At 34.5% G+C, this 23,544-nt stretch overlaps 1 protein-coding gene and 1 long non-coding RNA gene across 12 annotated transcripts in view; one reads left to right on the forward strand and one right to left on the reverse strand.

Moving 5' to 3' along the window:
• LOC105230249 (matrix metalloproteinase-14) overlaps window positions 1-23,544 on the reverse strand; it is a 77,215-nt gene that overhangs the window by 39,494 nt on the left and 14,177 nt on the right. For 4 of the 10 annotated variants that reach the window (XR_007422130.1, XR_007422131.1, XM_049451271.1 and 1 more), the window contains exon 1: window positions 4,081-4,403. The exons of 3 other annotated variants lie outside the window; for them this stretch is intronic. The gene's annotated coding sequence lies outside the window, so the exon portion shown is untranslated. Of the gene's footprint in view, window positions 1-4,080; window positions 4,423-23,544 lie in introns of those variants that run through there. 3 more of the 10 variants (XR_007422128.1, XR_007422129.1, XM_049451275.1) reach the window with 3 other exon arrangements.
• Window positions 19,989-22,541, forward strand: LOC105230233 (uncharacterized). Of its 2 annotated transcripts, none has more exons than XR_852750.4 (3): window positions 19,989-21,502; window positions 21,613-21,892; window positions 21,953-22,541. It is a non-coding gene; the product is annotated as an uncharacterized LOC105230233 (long non-coding RNA). The 2 variants fall into 2 exon arrangements; XR_007422164.1 differs by having other exon boundaries at window positions 19,989-21,498.

Genomic DNA, 23,544 nt, shown 5'->3' on the forward strand with positions numbered 1-23,544 from the left:
AATCTAAGTAAACTTGATATAAATACAATATCTATTGAGGGAGAAACACGCGCCATTTTGTGCAGCTTTGGGAAAAAAAATTGTTTGGAAATGTATGTATGAGTACTATGTATGCGGTGAATATATAAATATATAATTACATATATACATATATACGTAAGCTTACTAACATGTCTTATTCATATTTCAACTAGAGATACAATCAAATCGAAATCAAATTATTTATTTTTACTACCATGAATAGCAAAGATATGCTCATAATACGTTTTTTGAATTAATAAAATTGTTGAACAGAAATCAGTTATTAATTCAATACCAATCCACAAACACATTTTGCTATTCGACATTAGCTAGTTTCCCACCATTACGGTGTTCCTTAGAAAGCATTTTTAAAATAACTTAATAATGTTGGCTTTTTAGATTTATTACAACCACAGGCACCAATTCTAATCACATCTCAAATTACATACCTTTCCTTAATATATACCATGTGTGACAGCGAAACTCTAACTCATTCAAATATTTCTTGATGCTTCTAGTCCGTATAAAATATGTTTCGCAGTTTGAGAAAATAATGAATTTTTTATATCGTTTAGTTGGAGGCTTTTAATTACATATCCTTAGTTAAGGTTTAACAAATAAAGCCTATCTATTGTGGCTAGTGTATAAAATGATACCTACAGTATCGGACAAAACAAAACAACTAAACCGACGTTCTACATTTTTTTTGTCTTATAATGACATATTTTGCAACGTTTATCGCGATCTTTTTTTTATTTTGCCGGTTATATTTGAAAACAATTTCAAATGTACGCAAATCCACCGCGACAAAACAATTGCAACTCTGTATTGTTCATTTCTTTTCTCCTTTGTTTGTTTCTTTTTCTAACGGTATTGAGTTTCAATTAATTAGAACATTTACTGAGCATACTTTCTGCTCTGAATTTTTGCGAAAATATGTTCTTATTTTAAATTTTTTAGTGATTAGTTCAAATTTAATTTGGTACGAAGTGATGGTGTGAGTTTCGTTCGACGCCCACGAAATAAGCGTCTTAAAAATTTCTATTGCCTACAAACAGTCAAGCATAGTTGCTATGTTATGGTCTGGGAATGCTTTTCTGCTTCTGGTTTGGGCCGCTTCATCGTATTAATGGTACCATGGATCGGTTCGTTTACAAAGACATTCTGGAAACCGTAATGTTGCCACATGGTGAATGGGAAATGCCACTTAAGTGAGTCTTCCACCAGAACAACGACCCGAAGCATATGGCATAGGCCCTAATCGTGATTACAGAGGAATAAAGTGGATGTAATGGAATGGCCTCCACAGTCCCCACGCCTTAATCTCAAAGAAAATTTAAGGGAAATTGTAAAAAAAAAAAAATTGATCGCAGTAATGTACCAAATACTGATCAGTTTTTCCAAAGGGCCCTGGAGGCATGGAGAAATATACCCCAAACCTTAGTGGATGACCTTACAGCTTCAATACCGCTGCGATGCAAAGCAGTTATTGAGAGTAATGAGTTTGGTACAAAATACTAAATTTTTCTTTTATTTTATTAAAAATAGTGAACCCTTTTCTTTGAGTTGCAATTGTTTTGTCTTATTGAATATAGATGTTATATCGTTTTTTTATATACATTTATATACATTAGGTTTCCGGCAATTATTTTCTGTGCAAATGTTTTGTCCGATACTGTACGTATGTACAGTGTACAGTAAAATTCCTCAAAACGGAGAGTCGTCATAACCGGACAGTTCCCATAACTGGTCCAATTTCATGAACACAACGTTTTCATTAATATTTTCATACAAAAACATATTCCTAAATGTATTGCAAATTGTGTACAATTTATAGTTTTCAATTTTTTAAATTTTTATTAATTTTTGGTGTTTTGCGACATTTGTTTTTAATAACAAATAGCAAAATGATCACAGCAAACAAATTGACTTGCACTGATGCCGTCTGGTTCGCGGTGGCTCTACGGAACTAATGCAATAGTTGTCATTCATTTACTCCTGGCTGACATTGACTACCTTGTATAAGTTCAACATACATAAGTATTGTTCTGAGCTACAGCTTCTGACTCTAAGAATACATTTTCAACACTCGTTTTTATCACCCTCATATGTGGACAGCGCCAAAAACATGATGGGTATCCGGTTATGAGGAATTTCACTGTATATACTTATATACACATATCATTTTAAAAAGAAACTTTTATCTTGCGTACTGTTATTAGTCAACATTTTTAAAATTCTTCCAATAAAAGCGTGAGTATGGAATTATGCATTCATATGCTAACATACTTTCATATAAACACACCTATGTGTGTGTAGGTATGACTCATTAGTATCCACGTTAAGAACTTGACTTAGTGAAGTCCCAAGAATTTGCCAAGTGAAATAAATACACATATCTACCATATATATACAAATAAATGAGCTGTCTTCTCTGTGCACACATATTTAATATACGTATGCATATGTACACGTTTTAATTTATACGAGATCATACACATAATATATATCAATACTACAACAACAATAATGTGACTTCATTAGGAAATGCTTTCCGCAATTCTTTGTTAAGAAATCAGTTTATGTATTTTTAATAAATGCAAATCGGTACATACAATGTATGCTCATTCTTACGCGATCTTTGTGATCGATTAAGGTCATTTGACGTTGTCCTGTGTGCATTGTGTTTAATACAATTTACATATGTGTATATAACTTATATACATTTGAACTATAATATGCACATATGTACAAGTGTGAAGAAATGCATTGGACTAAAAATGTAAAGACGCTCTGCAACAAATAATCATGAGAAAAAACTCAGATTAATCATAAAAATGAGATTTTAATTCTGTTAAAAAAAAATAAAAACAAAAATTAAATAGAAAATGTTTAAAATGGAGAGATGATTTTATGGGTAATATTCAGCCGTAACTCCTTCTGTAAGTGACTTGTTATATGAATTTTTACTGAACTATGTAAGTTAGTTTTGTAACTAGGATGAATCAAATTATTTATAAATCGACACGGTTTAAAAATAGTTGACATTTTCAATTTTACTTTCGAGTTTCATTTTGTAATGTCTCTTATTAACATGGATATCGGGACAAAGTTTAAGACGAGGTAGTTTTGAGTGAACGACGAACAATTTTGCTCCACAAATTGTATCTAGTAAACATAAAGCCGCTAACTTATCTAACGAAGCCAAGCGAATATGCTAGTTACAAATATGTATGTATTTATAAGTTAATTCTCTACTTTATGGTGACATATTGGAATACTTAATGAAGTTTTTAAGCCCATATTTTTTGAGAATGTTTAAAGGTTCGGTTGACTCACTTTTCATATATTTTTTTATGCGTAAATATGATGTACATAAGTACAAACTTAGATAAATACATTTTTATTATACATATACGTATGTGTTACGAAAACATTACGACATTATTGTTTATTTTTAATACTCTATTAGGTATATTTGGTGAAAACACAATCACAATAATCGTAATGGTCAACTTAGAGATAAGATTATGAATACAGGGCCAGGGAATTCGTTATCTATGGTTTTTCTTTTCGGGCAATTTCAAGGGCGACTGCTTATACAGTTTACATACAAAATATGTGAATGAATCTGTAAAATGTGGACGAATTTCAAAATATTAATTCGCCTATCCTAGGTTCTTGTGTAGGACACAATCTTTGGATCATGCAATTTTACACATATGTATGATGTATAATTGTTTAATTTATATTTACCGCGATATAACATACATACATTATATTCTCATAGGCTGTTGCATGTTTCGCTAATTGTGCCCTAGCACAATATATAAAACTTTAAGGAAAAATATGTTCAAATATTGTATCTGAAGAAATGATTGTTGAAAGAATGCTTAGCGAGTTTATATGTATAGTATGTTCGTAGATAAGTATGTACAAATGTGTTGGTAATGATATAAGATTGCGCGCAACAGGTCTGTATGTTTGTATATACGTATATGTCCATGTTGACAGTATGCGTTACATGAAGATAAAGATAAGTATGATAATATTCCTTACACAATGACAATTTCTGGTAACTGGATTTGAAGTGGCTGCTTTTTCTGCCATGCAACTGAATTTAATGCGGTACCTATATTGAATTCACTTTGCACAAAAATAGACGCGATTCGATGAATATTCGTTTGTAATGCACCGGTTTAAACTTATTGATCGAAATGTCGTATGTAATAAAGCTGCACTAATTTTAGGTTCAATTATTTAAGGCAATTTTACACGTAAGAATCACATTTAAAGACACAACTTTATCGTTTAAGCTATGAAATGTAACACAAATTTCATTAAAAATCGAAAAATTACCCGCGCCTTAAAACACAACCGCCTAACGTTGCGAGCAAAATTGAACTGATGTTACGGCGTACACAACGCGACAGCAGAAGTCACCCACTGATCAGTGGACAGCTGTTGAAAAGCTACTTCGTATTGGATATGAGTGGAGAATACAAAGGTGGAGCTTTCGGTTGTTGTTTCGTTAATGACTTTGTGTTGTCAATGATCGTGTCGGTTTCTGCTTCAGCTGTTTGAGCTGTACTCTCTGGATTTTATTGTGTTTGATAAATTTTACTCACGCGACTGAGAGTGAAATGTATACGTATATACAGTACGTATACTTTATTATGATTATTGTCTGATCTTCAGTGTTTTGCCCTCTTATTCATAAAGTATTGTTGTGTAGTGGCTGAAAGCGGCGGTTAAATTTTGCGAAAATCAAGCAAGTGTTGTTTAACTCGTTCTGCAGACACTATGTTTGTGTAATAAAATGAGTCGCTTTGTTTTTTGGGGGACCTACCCCCTTCTCATAGTTCGTTGATGATTAATATTTGACTTCTGAGAATCAATTGAGTTCGTCATACTTGCCAGACTCACTTGCTGTGGGTAAAGCCGGTACGCGCCGTTGTTATAATACCCCCCACCCTCTTAAGTGGGTAAATACATAGGTATGCACTTCAACACAATTAGGAGCATAGAAACATATGTATGTATGTTTGAAATATTATACTCGTATAATATGCATAAAAATATTTATATTATTATATTTATTTTTATGGAAAACAGAAAAAAGTTATAATACCATTTACAGGTGCATTTCTCTTACCAAACCGTCAAACTGTTCGATTCCAAAGGAGAACGTTTTCATAGTTCTTAACAGTTGCTTTGCTTGATATAAACAACCTTCAAGCCGAATTAAGGTTACTTAATAAGAGTCAGTTTGCATGACATTTTGTTCGGATATTCCAGCGATGCTTTTAGTAGTCTATGCAAAATTTCGTTTTCTATACAAGAACTTGATGTTGATATACATATATACATTAGGGCGGATCAAATTTTTTTCGCATAAAGCGGTTAGCAAAAACGAAAACTACAGAAAATTCTAGGAAAATTTTGCCAAGAAACCATGGGTTTAAAATTAATTCCCAGTTCGCTCAGAGCGACTTTAGATTTTGAGGTGATACTTATAAAATTGCACTCAAAAACGTATAGTTTTAAAAATAATACCATGCAATAATAGAAGGTTTTTGTAACTTATTTGTTTTTTTACGCGACTGAGCAAAAAACAACAGAATCAAGCAATGGTACGGTACTCTTACCACACAAGTGGTCTGCGTTGAATAAATAATAGTGTGTTCTAAATATTTTTTTTTTCAAGTTTTAAATAGTTTTCGATTAATAAATTATAATGGAAACGTCTGCAATGTCAGTTGATTCCACCAATTCAGAAATTGATACAATTTCAATGAACTCCGGGTCTTGTGTTCTTCCCAGTCTGAATATTGGCTTGCCAAAAGATTTAAGTGATCTAAATCTACCAAGTAATCGTGACGTTAATTTTAATAAATACTATTTATTTTTACGCGTGGCTGAGCAAAAAATAACAAAAAAAAAGCAATCGTATGGTAATCTTAACACACAAGTGGCAAAAAAAAATTGGAAAATTTGGAATAAACTAAACATTCCGTTAATCAATGAAAAAACTGCCTCGAAAAAACTGAAAACATTGCTAAATAAATATCATAATGAAATAAATTTTAAAAGTAGACCAAGTAAGTCTTCAACGTTTCTGGAAACAATTGATCAAGTGTTTTATATTGGAAAATGACAGTGCGCAAAAACATTGCCTTGCTGCTGTGGTTTAATACCCATTGAACTCTAATAGTTTATGATTGATCAGCACAGTAAGAGTAAGCTAACCATTCTCGAATTCGAGGCGATTGCTGTTGACCAATTTAAATTTTTACAATTTTTAAATTTACACAGTCTACGCGATATTTACCACCAACGCTGCGAGAAATTGTTAACACTGTAATCCAAAATAATTCATACTTCGCTCATCCTGAAAATATCTTACTGGCAATGCTTTATGATAAGAGAAAAGATGTTCGCGAAAGAGTCATAAAAAAGATACTACATTATCGTGAAAAAGTTTGTGATCCGACTAATCTAAGGGTTTATGATAAAAAGCACGCAATACATTTTAGAATTTATTGAAAAAATATGGGAATATCTGTATGCATACATACATACATAGAAGCACAAACTTTCGTTGAAATCGAAGAAACCAAGCACAATTTTCCGGATCGCTTCTTATGAAAGTGTAAAGTTTTTGAGTACAATTTGATAAGTATGACCTCAAAATCTAAAGTCAGTCTGCGCGAACTGGGAATTAATTTTAGACCCATGGTTTCTTGGCAAAACTTTCTTAGAATTATCTGTAGTTTTCGTTTTTGCTAGCCGCTTTTTTTTGGTTTTTTTCCACCCATGCAAATCGACCCGGCCTAATATACATACATACTTACTTATGTAACTACATACATATATATGTAGATAAAACCAACCGGTTGGAAAATCATTACATTTGGTGTATGTGAAGTTGTGCCCCGATTTAACACATTTTACGCATAAAATCTCATTGTGCTAATAAATTCGTGTTCTCATAATTGTAACATAACATACCATACTTACAGACTGATTTGAATGGTTTGATTAGTCTGGTTCGATTGTCATTGCTATTATTTTAAGAATTGATGCACATATAGTAGATAGATCAAAGCATAACATTAGGGGGATTCTCTTGCGCTTGCAAGATTGCAGATTGCAAAACTCCTATACCGAAATATACAAGGGCACGAGAGCACACATTGCAGAATCTAGTGACATATGAACGGCTGATTCGGTCAATTTATCATAAATGACTATTGTGCATGGCTATTGTGAATTGGCGCACCTTCTGCATTCATTCTTCACGAAAAAAACTGTAACAAATCTTTATAATTTAAACAGAAATTATAAAATCTATTTAAAATTTACCTTCCTCAACAATTAAACGTCAAAATATGTATTTAAGTAAAATGACAGCCAGCACAGATTTGAAATTTTTTTTTTCGTGTCATTGCACGAAAACAAACATGGGTTTTGGTCTGACATATTTTACAGCCCTTGCAAATATTTTTCTGTTCTGCGTGTGTTTGGTGTTGTGCCGGTGCACCAAGAGGAAATATCTGCAATTCGTGCACCGTGCAAGGGTTTTGCAAGAGCAAGAGTATACCCCTATTATGTTAAGATATCTCAATCTCCAATGTGTGTGGTATAAAGTCAATCGAAATTCCTACTAAAAATAGGGGGTAATCCGACATACACACACGCACACTTATATACATATACATATACATATATGTACGTATATATTTACATATACATATACATGTATGTACATATACATATATATATGTACATATATATATATATGTTTATATATATCATTATGTTTAGAAAACCGTGCTCTCTTACTAGCTTAAATAAATAGTAAGATTAGGGCTAGAGGGAGTCTCGGCTGATTGCAATAACGATTGCCAATTGTAATGATTGTATACACGAAAACATGTTTCTTTGCAATTGTAGGAAGATGACTCACATATTGACCGAAATATTTCGTGAACTACTAGAATAACGAAAATCGTTATATACATACATATGTATATTATAGGATCTGGGGTAATTCGTGGACCGATTTTTATATCCTGAACAGGGTATGTTAAGTTTGTAACACCCAGAAGGAAGGGTCGGAGACCCTATAAAGTAAATATATAAATGATCAGAATGTCGAGCTGAGTCGATTTAGCCATGTCCGTCTATCTGTATATATACGAACTAGTCCCTCAGTTTTTAAGATATCGTTTTGAAATTTTGCAAACATAATTTTCTCTTCAAGAAGCTGCTCATTTGTCGGAACTGCCGATATCGGAACGATCGGAATCAAGTTCTTGTATGGAAAATTTTCACATTTCAAAATATATTTTCACAAAAGTTGGCAGAGGTTATTTTCTAAAGCAACAATGTAATATCCGAAGAAATTGTTCAGATCGATTAACTATAGCATATATGTATGTAGCTGCCATACAACCTAAACGATCGGAATCAAGTTCTTGTATGGAAAACTTCCTCATTTGACATGAGTTATTGTTTAAAGAAATAATGTAATATCAAAAGAAATTGTTCAGATCGGCTCACTATAACATATAGCTGCCATACAAATTAAACGATCGGAATCAAGTTCTTGTATGAAAAACTTTCACATTTGACAAGATATATTCACAAAAGTTGGCACAGGTTATTTTCTAGGGCAACAATGTAATCTCCGAAGAAATTGTTCAGAACGAATTACTATAGCATATAGCTTCCATACAAACTGAACACATAGTTACTAACAGAAATGCACCTGTGAAGGGTATAAAGCTTCGGTGCAACCGAAGTTAACGTTTTTTCTTGTTGGCATTAAAGTTCATTTATTTAAATAACAATATTATTTATTGATGAGAGTATAAGGTGTAAAGCCAAACGGAAGTTCAAAATTCTTACCTTAGTTATAGGGAGACAACGAAAGTATTGGGCTGACCCGATATCCATTTGTGACATCAAGACATATTATTATCAGGAAAAGATGCTGTATGAGTTTCTTTAAGAAGTTTTTTTTGCACCACAAACTCCGAAAAATATTGGAGAGGACACCAAGTTACCCTGTACATACACACCTATGTACATTCATATGCTAAGAATGTGCTCTAAGTGTGTTGATACATTTTGATTGCTCATTTTATCGAATAATAGATTTTATAATTCTAAATTGTGGTTTCATAGATTGAAGACCAAAGCGTTGCTACATTTACATTCGAAACCCTATGTGCACATTTTACAAAACAGAAACTTGGAAAATAAGCAGACGATGCAAATATTTCATTAGTTTGAATTTTTTAAAAGTGCTTTGCAAGATAAATAACAACCGAATTATTTTGAGTTTTTAAAAGGCTTATTATACTTTATATACTTTTTTTATATTAGATTATCTACATATGTATAATATTACGCGTAGCAAAACGAAAATTGCCTTTTATATTTCGGTATTAGAGAACAAAAACGAATGTTAATATTCTTCATTAAGATTTAGACACTTTGTCATGCGTTTGAGCTAATTGTAGAAGAATTTTAGCCTGATTGATGTCTCTCCAAAGACTTCGTTCTGAACACCTCTCCAGTTGTCAAAAAACGTTGACATCTTAGTTTATTTATTTCTATACGGCGGATGACTTATCAAATCGATGTTTTGAGTGCTCAAAAACGCAGTTGATTCAATTGATGTGGGAGAGGCCACATTGGTGTAGTGAATAGTGATCCGTCTTCAGTGGTTGCTTTTTCTAATTTCTTAAAAGACAACTGGCAAAAAAATGGTTGTGTACCAATCAGAATTTAATGTTCTGTGTTGTTTTAGTGGTATGATTGCGGAATGTATAGCTTTTCAAAAAAAGGCAACCATCGTGGACATCGTCCAGGAAATTTTACGGCCGCAATTTTGATCTAAAACAAAAGTTTCAAAAATATTATTAATCTGTAGGAAAACCGATATCGCGCTATGGAAGCTTTTTTATTTTTTAGAAATTTGACAAAATGGCGGCGCTTTGTACAAAAAGTATCGAATTTGGCTCTTTTTATCGGCAGTTTTTCGTAGGAAAAATTTGGAAGATTTCAAAAAAACAAAAAGCTTCATAGCGCGAAAGAGAATGGCGTTAAAAATGTTCTCTCCAAATTGGAACTAGATATCTACAAAACTCTTGCTTTGAGAGTGGAAATCGTTTTTAAAAACAGCATTCTGAGAAAAACGCTTTAAAAAATTGGAGTCGCTACGCTCCTCACTGTGTTCCCTATCTACAGGAAACCCTAAGCGACCGTAATAATTTGAATTTCGATTTCAAAATTTTAGAGAGTGATTATTATATTGTATACTATCCGATAATTCAAGAAAAAAAATCGATTTTTCGAAAATTTTACACTGAGACGAACCGTAGCGCACTATTTGTGCTTAATTTATCCCGATATCTTCATTGTTGCTTGATTTGCAAGTGAAACAATAAAATGGAATTTACACATACATTTAAATAGTAAAATTGTATTTTATGAGAAGAAGGCGTGGTTGTAGTAAGATTTTTTTTGCACTGGAACATAAGATAATATCCTACACCTAACTTGGTCGATATCAGTCGAAAGATATGGGGTTCCACCTTAATATAGGCGGTGGCACATCCATCGTTTGATTTTGACCTCGACTCCTATAAAGTTCTCTCGTTTTATTTCGAGTGTAAATTTAATGTCTCTGGCGTATATATACCGTTATATGAGGAGTGGGCATCCGATTTCATCCTTTGTTACAGTGTCTGTATAGGTCCTTAGGGATTAGGGAATTTGGTTATTGTATTTTTAGTAGTTCAAGAAAAATGTACATTAAAACTTAAAGAAATGAAAGTTTTGTAATCCGATTTTAGCGCTGAGAAACGAAACTTTCAAAGATTTCGTTTAATGGCGTTTTGTGAGCGTGGCGTTTGTACGATTACGCCCATCTACGAAGTCAATACGAAACCAAATTTCTAATGCTGAAACGTTCAGAATGTTAGAAAAGGCCTTTGGTAATAATTGTTTGTCCGGAGCAAGTTTTTTTGATTGGTACAAATTATACAAAGAAGGTCTAGAGCGCGTTGACGGAGAACCCCGTCCAGGACAGTTATCACTATTACCTGATGATCAACGGAAACAGACGATCAATCGGCCCAATACCGTGGCACTGCCGAGCCGAAGGCGAAAGAACACGTAAATGCAGGTCAAAAATCAAGGTTATGTGGACACTTTTTTTCGATTATCGAGTTGCGGTGCACCACGATGATGCACCGTATCAATCAATATCGTGCTGCGAGTACCGTATTCAAACGACCGCTCCGGGGAAACCGGAAAGAACTGTTTCGAGGATTGGAAAAAACGTTGGCACAAGTATATTGGGGCCAAGGAGAATTACTTTGAGGGGAACGAGATAGAATAAATTAAGAATTTTAAAATTATTAAAAACGTCTTACTACTTAGCGTAACCCATGGTCAATAGGTAACATGTTCAAATGCAAGGAATATCAAGAGTGCTGTTATTTTAGACCAGTGTTTCCCAAAGTGGGCGATAACACTCCCTTGTGGGCGCTGCAGGTGTCAAGGGGGCGGTAAGAGACCCAGAAAGAAAATGGGGGCGTTGTGTAGAGGCCTGGGGGGTTATTCGTAATTTTATTTAGCTAGGGGCCTCTTAGACAACGACTACATGAGCTCTCGACTCTCAACAACAACTTGTGAACATCAACTAATATGAATTAAAAGATTGCTCAAACTCGGTTCTATATTTCTCTCCGCGTAGTTCATACATCTGTCATATTTTATTGAATATAGAAAAAATTAAAATCATGTCAATCAGTCGCTCCGTTTCATAACGGGGCATCTCGACAGGATAGAATTTATAGAATACTAACTGTCAAACGTATTGTAATTGCCATTGCCAAATCTGTATGTGGGCATTTGCTATCATAATATAATCATTTGCGCAAAGGTGTAGGGTAGGTAGGTTCGAGCTGATGTAGCGCACGTTTTGAGCTTTTGAACTCCTTAAATCTTTTATGTGGAAAATAAAAAAAAAGGATCTTTATCCTTTCTTACAAATGTATTTCTGGGGAAAATACGAGAAGTAGAAAGATCCTTTTTTTACAAATGTATTTCTAGGAAAAATAAGAATTCATTATTTTGGACTACTATATAATAATTGTGCTTAAGCATTCCTATATAAACAATGTAATATTTATTTTATATTCATTTGTGGTTTTGCGCGCAATAGATGAGCATTACTTACGCCTCCTTTACACTACTCGCGAAGTTAAACGTATTTCTCAAAGCAAAACAATGTCGGAAGTAAAAAAGAAGAGACGGCAATACTGTGCCGAATACATTAAATTCGGATTCATTGAAAATCCCACAAACCCATCCTCGCCCTTGTATCTTCTATGTCTAAAAACATTTTCGAATGAAGCAATGAAGCCTTTAAGACTGCTAGATCATTTGAATAAAATGCATCCAGATAAGAGAGACAAGAATGTAGCATATTTTCAAGACCTAGAGAAGAAGCATAATACTCAGCCAAGTGTAGCAAAACTATTTTCGGCGGCTGCTAAGCAAGATGACGACGGACTTTGAGCTTCGTACAATATCTCTTTGTTAATTGCTCAAAAAGGCAAACCACATAACATCGGAGAAGAGTTAATATTGCCAGCAATAAATGAAGTAATAACTACCGTGCTTCATTAACCGGCCGCAGATATTATCCGAAAAATTCTATTGAGAAATAATTCTGTGCAAAGACGAATTGATGAAATGGCTGAAAACATTGAAGAATCATTGTGCGATCATCTGAGGACAAGCCAATTCTCAATTCAGCTCGATGTGTCCACTTTACCAACTAATGATGTTGTCTTACGTGAGGTTTATTAAAGAAGAGAAAATATGTGAAGAATTATTATTTGCTAGAAATTTAGAGACCGATACAAAAGGCGAAACCATATTCAATATATTGGAAAAGTTTTGCGATGAGAAAGAGATTCCTTTGAAAAATATTATTTCAATTGCTACGGATGGCGCTCTGGTGCCATAAAGGCTTAATAGCGCACTTAAAAAATAAAATTCCAGTTGTCCTTGGTGTACATTGCGTTATTCATAGACAACATTTAGTTGCTAGAAACTTAAGAGAAAAACTATTTCAATCACTGCAACATGTCATCAAAGCAGTCAATAAAATCCGCAACAGCTCTTTGAATGATAGATTATTTCATCAGCTTTGTGTTACTAATTACGAGGATTTCAATCGTTTGTTGTTTCATACTGAAGTTCGTTGGCTATCAACAGGCAATTGTCTGACTCGATTCTACAACCTGTTTGACTCTGTTATAGAGCTCTTGGAAACTAAAGATACAGAATATCAAGACAAGCTCATAACATCAAAGAATGATATAGCTTACATGACAGACCTGTATAAATTGTTCAGCGACATGAATCTCCAACTGCAAGGCGATAAACTAAATTAAATTAAAACAAAAAACGTGGTTGCTGCTTTCGCAGCCAAACTGCTTCTATACAAAAAGAATCTGGGCAGCCGTGAGTTACACAATTTTCCGAATTTATCAGTATCATGCAGTAACGACGAATTGTTTGCCTACTGCCAACATTTGGAAAACCTCCACATTGACTTCACCGAACGATACCAGGACATTTTGAACTTGGAAATACAAGACTGGGTGTTGGATCCGTTTTAGAATGTCAACACAATCAAGTTCAAAAATGGTTACCAAGAATTTTGGCTACAAAAACCGATCTCGCAATTGTACCCTGGATTGTGGTCAATCGTTCAAAGATTCTTGATAGCATTCCCATCGTCATATTTGTGTGAACGTGAATTTAGTGCTGTGACAACACTGCTTACTAAAAATAGAAATCGTTTGCTTGTTACCGAACGTGGCGACTTGCGACTGTTCTTGAGTAAATTGGAACCTGATATTAACAAACTTATTAAACAGCATCAGATTCATCCCTCACATTAGTTTTTTATATATGGATCGATTATTTTAGTTTTATTTTTAATAAAAGATTCTCAGTTTTAATACTATAAAGTTGTGTTTCAATAATCATTCTTATTGGCAGGTGGAGCCCGTAAGAGTTAACTTGAGACCTAAGCGCCGTTGTATGTTACCTACTGCGCTCAGGTTTCAAGTTGCTGGTTATAGTAAAAGTTTCATTTAGAATTCTCCGTTAGTATACATACATATATAGGTCACACTAATTAATTTGAAGTTATAGTGGTTTTTAAATAGGTGAAAAAATGGGGGCGCTAAAAAATATTTATTCTCAAAGTGGGCGGTAGACAAAATAAGTTTGGGAACCACTGTTTTAGACCAAGAAAATCGTAAGCCAAATGTTTTACCTGTTATCAAAGAGGTATTGTTTAAATAAAATCAAAAATACCCACTTTTGTAAGTAGTTAACAAATAAAGAAGAGCTAAGTTTGGGTGCTACCGAATAATTTTTACTCTTGGAATTTGCAGGGATTATAAATACTTTCAGGTATTGTCAAATCTTCATATTAAACAAGAAAAGACGTTAATCTCGGCTGCACCGAAACTATAGTACCCTTCACAATCAAAAAATTTTCCATGAAATAACTTGTTTTGGATCGGTCTTTTTACTACAGTAGTCTGCTCTGATATAATAATACTATACAGCATAAACGGTATGAAGTGAGATGCAAAGCCAAACTCATAATATGGATGGAAACTTCTAAACTAATTGCAGTTATTGACCGACATATTTGGCGTAAGACCTACTAGAATAACGAAACTCATGTAGTTAATATATGGGCGCTAGGGTATTTTGTGAACCAAATACACACATTTTCTACAATTGATACGAGGGCTGCTATATATATTTCTGGCCTAGGCAACACTAAGTGTTGCCAGGTGCAATCTGACATTTCCATTGGAAAGTTTGACATTTTTTAGCATAACATCACACAGAACGTTTTGTCATTTAATCGTGAATTGTTTTATTTACAGGGAATTAAAAAATTCATCTCGGCCAAAAAATGGAATTAACTCGTGAACATTTCGTGCGATCATTTTTCACAACTTTCGACGTGGATTATCACGATAAGAGTGCATCGATGAACTAAAATCTTTGTATGGCTATGAAGCACCATCTTATAGCACTGTGAAAAACTAGTACAACGAATTCAATCGTGGCCGACGCTCGCTCAAAGACGAATTCCGTGAAGGTCGTCCAAAAACAGCCGTTGTGCCAGAAAACATCGATGCCGTACGTGAACTGATAATGCAAGACCGTCATGTAACATACCTTCATATAGAGGCATGCCTGTGCATTTCTCCCACCAGCATACATTCGATATTGCATGAACACCTGGCCGTAAAAAAGGTTTGTTCTCGTTGGATCCCGCACAATTTGACAATCGCTCAAAAAAAGGCTCGTGTGGATTAGTGTAAAGAAAAGCTGAAAAAATACGATCGCGGTGCTTCAAAAGACGAATCATGGATCTATGCGTATGAGCCCGAAACAAAACAGCAATCGACAGTGTGGGTCTTCCAAGACGAGCCAAATCCAACGAAAGTTGTTCGTGGAAGAAGCACTTCGAAGCAAATGGTCGCCTGTTTCTTCGGCAAAACTGGTCATGTGGCGACTGTTCCGCTTGAGCAACGTAGGACGGTCAATTCTGAGTGGTACACCACCATTTGTTTGCCTGAAGTCTTCGGAGAAATTCGAAAAACGAACAAGAGAAGGCGAATCATTGTGCACCATGACAATGCGAGCTCTCACACATCGGCTCAAACCAGCGCCTTTTTGACCGGCCAAAACGTCGAATTGATGGGTCATCCGCCGTACAGCCCTGACTTGGCACCCAATGACACATCAAGAAAATAATGCGTGGTCAACGATTTTCGTCGCCAGAAGATGCTGTTGAAGCATTCAAAAACCATGTTTTGGAGGTGTCTCAATCGGAGTGGAAAAAGTGCTTCGAAAATTGGTTTGAGCGCATGCAAAAGTGTATAAATGTTGATGGAGAATATTTTGAAAAACAATAAAACCATTTTCGTTGATAAATATTCCTATTTTCATTATTAGGCCAGAAATATATATAGCAGCCCTCGTATTAGTATATACGTATAAAGTTTATACCTTTTACCGAGACACTCTGGAATAATTGCTTTCATTGCCTTTCTTTCTTCGTGTTATAGAACATTATTTAATGTATAGTATCAGTGGTTTAGTAAAGAGGTTTCAACTGCGCAGTCACAAAATTATGCGTGCTTTTGCAAGCGATGGGAAGTCAAAAACAAGTATTACAAATGCATTGATCTGATAATTTGCCTTGAAGAAACTTCGAGTAGTTTAACTAATCCGAAATATGCTGTTTAAAGAAAAACGCCTTTAAAGATAAACTGATTAAGCCAATTGAACTGAACGGTTACATTTTGGAAGCATGTAATGTGTATAAAATCGGGTTTCAAAAATTTCACACAAAATATACTCCTTAATAAAATTATATGTAAAGAAAATAAACTTTAAACTTAATTAAGCTTTTATTGTTCTTATGAAAATATAAGAACTGAAAAATTTCCAGATGGTGACGGTGTAAGCCAACGTATACATCTGAGCATGTCTCCCTCTAACCCTTCGTTCTCTAGAATTATTTAACAATACTGATATCTACTATATATTACTCGACCTCTTGACCTTTAATAGGACAATTCTGACTAAAACCTTATCATAATGGACTGTAGTGACCGAAACTCACAAATGAAAGTATCCTCTGAGCTTCAAATAATGTTACTTTGATTTCGTTAATAACTCCTAATTTAAAATAATATAGATAAAAATAATTAATGAAAAACAAGAAAAAACGTTAACTTCGGTTGCACCGAAGCTAAATACCCTTCACAGCATTTCTGTTAGTAACTATGTGTTCAGTTTGTATGGAAGCTATATGCTATAGTAATCCGTTCTGAACAATTTTTTTGGAGATGACATTGGTGCTTTAGAAAATAATATATACCAAATTTCGTGAATATATCTTGTCAAATGTGAAAGTTTTCCATACAAGCATTTGATTCCGATCGTTCAGTTTGTATGGCAGCTATATGTTATAGTGGTCCGATATCGGTCGTTCCGACAAATGAGCAGCTTCTTGAAGAGAAAATGACGTTTGCAAAATTTCAAAACTATATCTTAAAAACTGAGGGACTAGTTCGTATATATACAGACAGACGGACAGACGGACGGACGGACAGACAGACGGACATGGCTAAATCGACTCAGCTCAACATACTGATCATTTATATATATACTTTATAGGGTATCCGACGCTTCCTTCTGGGTGTTACAAACATCGTGACAAAGTTAATATACCCTGTTCAGGGTATAAAGAAAGAATTGTAAACGTGTAACACCAAAAGCGAATTTCCCGATTTAGTTCGTATATCCCAACATTTTATATGTATGTAAGTACCTTCAAAATTTACAGGGATCATAGCTTAGTTTTATCCAAATTTTTGGCTTATTTTTGGTTTTTTTAAGTTTTTCAATTTACGGTCGGAATAATGGACCTGGCAAGAGTTGGGTTTTAGCAAAGCTCGCATAGTGTTAAGTGAACGTGCGCCAAGTGTCATCAAGATACTCTACTTTTTTTCAAACATTACATACATGCTCGGTTCAGTTATCCTGATCATTACGATCCGATAGTATCCTCTGTGCAACATATTGCAGGAATATATTTGGTCAGTTGAAAAAAAACTAACTTTTGGATGGTGTCTTATTTCAAGTTTAGAAAGTTACATGAACAAACTCTCATTCTCTCAGTTCCTTGATTATTAAATGAAAGAAGCCCGTTGCATATGATTATACATTCCAATTATTCATGTTTTCCGTAAAATAATTCAAGTAGTTAGTAACCAACAAGTACACATGTACTTCATTACCTACTTATGTACAGGTACATGTAAATATGATTGTTCCATTTTACATACTGCAATGAAATTTCAGTTCTCAAGGTATAATTTTAAATTTCAAATGAAAACAAACTGTATGAAAAATGTATTCATCTACATATTTACATATACATAGTATAAATATGTAGTAAGGTATGGCATTCGCAGAGGACAACTCATGCTGTCCCGCTTGTAGGTTGAAATCTATACTATAGTCATATCCAATGCGAAGCGCAATAGACTAGAAATATGAATTTTATAAGTCTATCACGTCGTAGACACTGCTGTCAATCTAACGATTCGGCAAAACTATACTTACGAATCGATATTATATTTTTATGTGTTTTTTATGTATAAATGTATCTAGTATACGCACATGTATGTTGGTATACGCACATTTCAGTGGAAATATTCGGAGAGGGGTTTGTTTGTACCCCAATATTAAACTATGAGCTGAATTAATTTGTTATAAACTACTTTACAACTGTATTAGTGTGGAGTACTTTTTAATGAATGCGGAAAGTACTCGCCTTTAACTACTACTTAAATTGCATGTTATCATACGTATGTTTAGCAAGACCGAAATTTACGAATTTGTCTCACCTAGTTTGCTTTGATGGCAAAAATTTGCCAGTAAAACCTACATATGTATATGTGTAAGTGTATAAGTGTATCTAGTAATAAGAAGTCCATTATCATCAACAGACAGCTTTTGTAATCTGTATCTGGCGTTTTATAAACGCGGTCGGTTTTCGCTATATGGCGTTAAAACGAGAAGAGTTCGCCACATTTTACAGTTTTTCTTCAATAAAGGTAACCTGCAATCACCAACTACGTGCAATTTTGGTTTTGGTATCACGTTCGGGAAGGCCAATTGTCGAAACTATCCATACAAAAAAATTGCAAATCGTCGCAGCAAGTGACGATACGTGTTCTTGTTTAATGAAAACGATTCTGCTGATGAAAAATTCGCTTCAAGGAGTTTGTGAAAAACAAGTGTCTGAATTTTTTTTCAAAAAATACGAGAGTTTCTATGAGAGTGGCATTATGAAATTGCCTTCAAAATGTACATACATATATTATGGTATATAACGGGTGATTTTTTTGAGGTTAGGATTTTCATGCATTAGTATTTGACAGATCACGTGGGATTTCAGACATGGTGTCAAAGAGAAAGATGCTCAGTATGCTTTGACATTTCATCATGAATAGACTTACTAACGAGCAACGCTTGCAAATCATTGAATTTTATTACCAAAATCAGTGTTCGGTTCGAAATGTGTTTCGCGCGCGTGTTTTGTTCAGCGATGAGGCTCATTTCTGGTTGAATGGCTACGTAAATAAGCAAAATTGCCGCATTTGGGGTGAAGAGCAACCAGAAGCCGTTCAAGAACTGCCCATGCATCCCGAAAAATGCACTGTTTGGTGTGGTTTGTACGCTGGTGGAATCATTGGACCGTATTTTTTCAAAGATGCTGTTGGACGCAACGTTACGGTGAATGGCGATCGCTATCGTTCGATGCTAACAAACTTTTTGTTGCCAAAAATTGAAGAACTGAACTTGGTTGACATGTGGTTTCAACAAGATGGCGCTACATGCCACACAGCTCGCGATTCTATGGCCATTTTGAGGGAAAACTTCGGACAACAATTCATCTCAAGAAATGGACCCGTAAGTTGGCCACCAAGATCATGCGATTTAACGCCTTTAGACTATTTTTTGTGGGGCTACGTCAAGTCTAAAGTCTACAGAAATAAGCCAGCAACTATTCCAGCTTTGGAAGACAACATTTCCGAAGAAATTCGGGCTATTCCGGCCGAAATGCTCGAAAAAGTTGCCCAAAATTGGACTTTCCGAATGGACCACCTAAGACGCAGCCACGGTCAACATTTAAATGAAATTATCTTCAAAAAGTAAATGTCATGAACCAATCTAACGTTTCAAATAAAGAACCGATGAGATTTTGCAAATTTTATGCGTTTTTTTTTTTAAAAAGTTATCAAGCTCTTAAAAAATCACCCTTTACTATAAGCTGAGCTCTTCCTTTCTCACGAAGAAGCTACTAATTTCTTGGAACGGACGATATCGGAATACTGTGGTATACATCCTGACGTCTCCATCCGAGTTTTTCATTTGGAAAAAGATTAATGTGTTACTCCCGACTGACAACTCCTCATCCAGGATTTAAAATACGTTTGACAAATTATGTCTACCTCTCACTCAAATGAATTTTTTTTTTTAAATATATATAAAGATTTGAGTCTTCCCGAGTGAATATTGCGAAACTTTGAGAAAGGGTTAATAATACGCTTGTCATTGACTTTGGCATGAGAAATTCAAATTTAGATGTCAATGGTTTTCATATAATTTCGTTTAATTAAAACGTAAACAAATTCACGGTAATATTATATAAAATTTTTCATTAGAGAAGATAACTCTGCTGCGAATGAAAGTCGCTTTCTCTGGTCCATTTTACTAATGACTGTTTTTTTCTACAAACTCGGGTATTGTACCCAAAACTTCTCCCAGAGGGCAGGAGGTAGAATTTGTCCGCCGTAAGGCATGCCTGTGGTAATAGTCGTCTATAATTTAATAAGCACTATGTCTATTGTTTGTCTTACCTCGAAGTATTTGCATCTTCTTCTTTACTGGCGTAGACACCGCTTACGCGATTATAGCCGAAGTATCAGCATAGTCTTGTCAGAAATAGCGCTATAATACTCAGCTTTAACTGATACTTTGAGGATATTCCTTCTAATGAAAAGACATTTGAAGTTAAAGTGATAAATGTCATTAGTCATTGAGTTTGATAGGTGCTCAACTAATAGCAGCAAAAGCTACAAGGTCTGACCGGAGACTTACCACGGACCGGGGACCACGGGGAGCAGTAAGCCCTTGGAGTTCGCTCCAATCTGAGTTTGACTCTTTAGGTAGATTCGTGGTGGCTGTGGTTTACACCTCAATTTAGGGATATTTAAAAAAAATCAGTTCAGTGTGGAGTCACATTCCGGCCGGGTGCCGGACCCACAGCATGTGAGAAGTTTTAGATCGGCCTTGAACCAGACGAAAGTGGAAGTGGTGTCCCTCGAACCTTACCAAGTGGAACCAAATAATACTTGATCAACGAATTGCTTTGATCTATGCGATTTTAAGCACCGTTAGACTGTCCAAATTATTTTTATTTTATAAGGAATATGTATAATACTTCAAAGAATATATAATTAATTTTGTAAATACATATGTATGTAAGTCAAATAATAAAATAATTGATTTTGGAATAGCATACATTCAATTGATTTTTACCTTTTAAAAATTGTAATGATCAGGCGTTGCCTTTGCTGAAAAGTGTATTCAAAATTGAAATGACAATTTTTTTAACCAACTTTTCGACGCAGTTTGTATTATTAGCTTACATACATAAATGTATGTTTATCATAATAAGCAAATAAATATTACGTTATTTCATAAGAAACGCGAAATCCATGTAAACAGCGGCTAAACGCTGATGAAGAAGGTTCTGCATAAATTGTGAGTAAGTCAAGTTTTTAGGAAATATACGTTTTTTCTTAATTTGTTTGCTCTTTTCGGCTTATTGCTCATAATTATTTTAAATTTGTTCAATTTTTAATCGTTTTATGGCAGTGCAAAAATTGAATTAGATATAGAGGGAGCAAAAGGGCCGGACGTACAGAAGTTTCGATAGATGTCCATACAATTTTAATGAATTTGCACGTGCAGCAAAAATCTTATAGTGAAATTAGTGCAGATACCTTATTCAAAAGTGAGAAATATTATAAAATGATATGTACATCAATACCGGAGATTTAGAGCACGAGAACAGGTCTGGACGCACAAAAAATGCATACCTCGTCAGGCTCGAGCTGTAATAGCTGCAGTGAATCAGAATCCGAAGATTTCAGCAGTTAAGCTGTGCCAATATATGAAATAAAGCTTTGAAAAAACTTTTACCCCCAAACTGTAGGAACACTTTACACAAAGCTGGTTATCATGGGCGAGTTCCACGGCGTAAGTCATTCATTTCGGATACTAATAAAAATAGAGGCTGTAGGTCACCAAACTTAATCTTAATCAACCGGAATCTAATAATAAGGATAAGGTAATAATGTCGAATCAAAATTTAATATGTCTGTTTCCAATGGTGGGAAAAAAAACTTGGCGAAAACGAAACAAAGAGCTCCAGGAAAATGACTGTAATGGCGGCGGTAACGTAATGGTTTGGGGGTGCATTGCAGAATCTGGTGAGAGAAATCTTAAAGGAACATTTATCTTCCAGCGTTGAAAAGTTGGGCTTAAGCCGGCAGCCATCCCTGTTACAACAAGACAATGACCCGAAAAATGCCTCATATGTTTTGCAAGAATGGTTTATCTTCCATTGTAAGCAATTAAAAACACCTCCGCAATCCCCACTGGGGGATTCCCCAGGCACAAACCCTATAGGGCATATTTGGCATCTACTTGAAAAAAAATGCAGACTCACCATATAACATTGAAGGATCCATTTAAAGGGGTCATACGTACAGAATGGGCAAATAAAACTCCTGAGCATACATCTAAAATAGTTGGAAGAAGTTTAGAAGCAGTTATTCAGCTCAAAGGTTTGACAAAATATTAGAATTAAAAAAGTTGAATTCAAAACAATGTTTTCCATATGTGTGCCTGAACTTTTTTATGTGGAATCTTTAATATTTTTATTATAATTTCATTATAAAAAAATAAATATGTACAATATGAAATAACTTTTAGTTATTATTTATAATTATTAATATACATACATATGTATAATAAAAATGTTGAAATTTAAACATATTATTATTATTACTTTCGTAAATTCAAAGGGATAACCTGTAATTTTTGGATAAACATTTAGGTTTACGGTGTGCCTAAACTTTTTTGATTCACTGTATCTAGTTGGAAATATTTTTGCGGCAAGAATTCTTTAGAGATTGACTGTTCTTGTAAAAAAGTATACTTAGAGTACATATATTTATAATTTAAGTTTTTTAGTGTAATCACTTTTCTATATACATACATAAGGTAGCCTTTGTCATATCAAATTGAGGTACGATTCCGATTACTTTGGCGGTCGGGTAAAAAAAAAACGAGTTTCGGTATAAATGGGGTATGTGCTGATCCCTTAACAATGTTTAGCAGTAATCGGCAACCAAACTGGCACTCCACTTGCCTTGATATTATTTCTCCATAGCAGAAATGTCTTGGTTACCGTTCCCCATGTTCACCCCTTACGGTCCCTAAAAATCTTGATGGGAGTGTAGAAAGTGAATTTTAAGGGACATTTTGCAATACTTGTTTTTTAAAGGCAGTAAGTAGTTCAGTCACAAGTTTTTTGTAATTGTCAGCTTTCACATTTCCAAGAAAATGTTTAACACCGCTTTCAAAGGCAATCCAGGCTAGTATTTCAGTTTCATTGAGCATTTCCTCAAATGTTTCCATCACACACAAATATGCTCTCCTAAATTTTCGCTTCACTAATTCATGGACATTTTTGTTTCAGACACAAGAACCCTCTTCCATTTCTGTCCATTGCCTTAACAA

This window comes from Bactrocera dorsalis, chromosome 3 (assembly GCF_023373825.1).
Source record: "Bactrocera dorsalis isolate Fly_Bdor chromosome 3, ASM2337382v1, whole genome shotgun sequence".
Classification (NCBI taxonomy): Eukaryota; Metazoa; Arthropoda; class Insecta; order Diptera; family Tephritidae; genus Bactrocera; species Bactrocera dorsalis.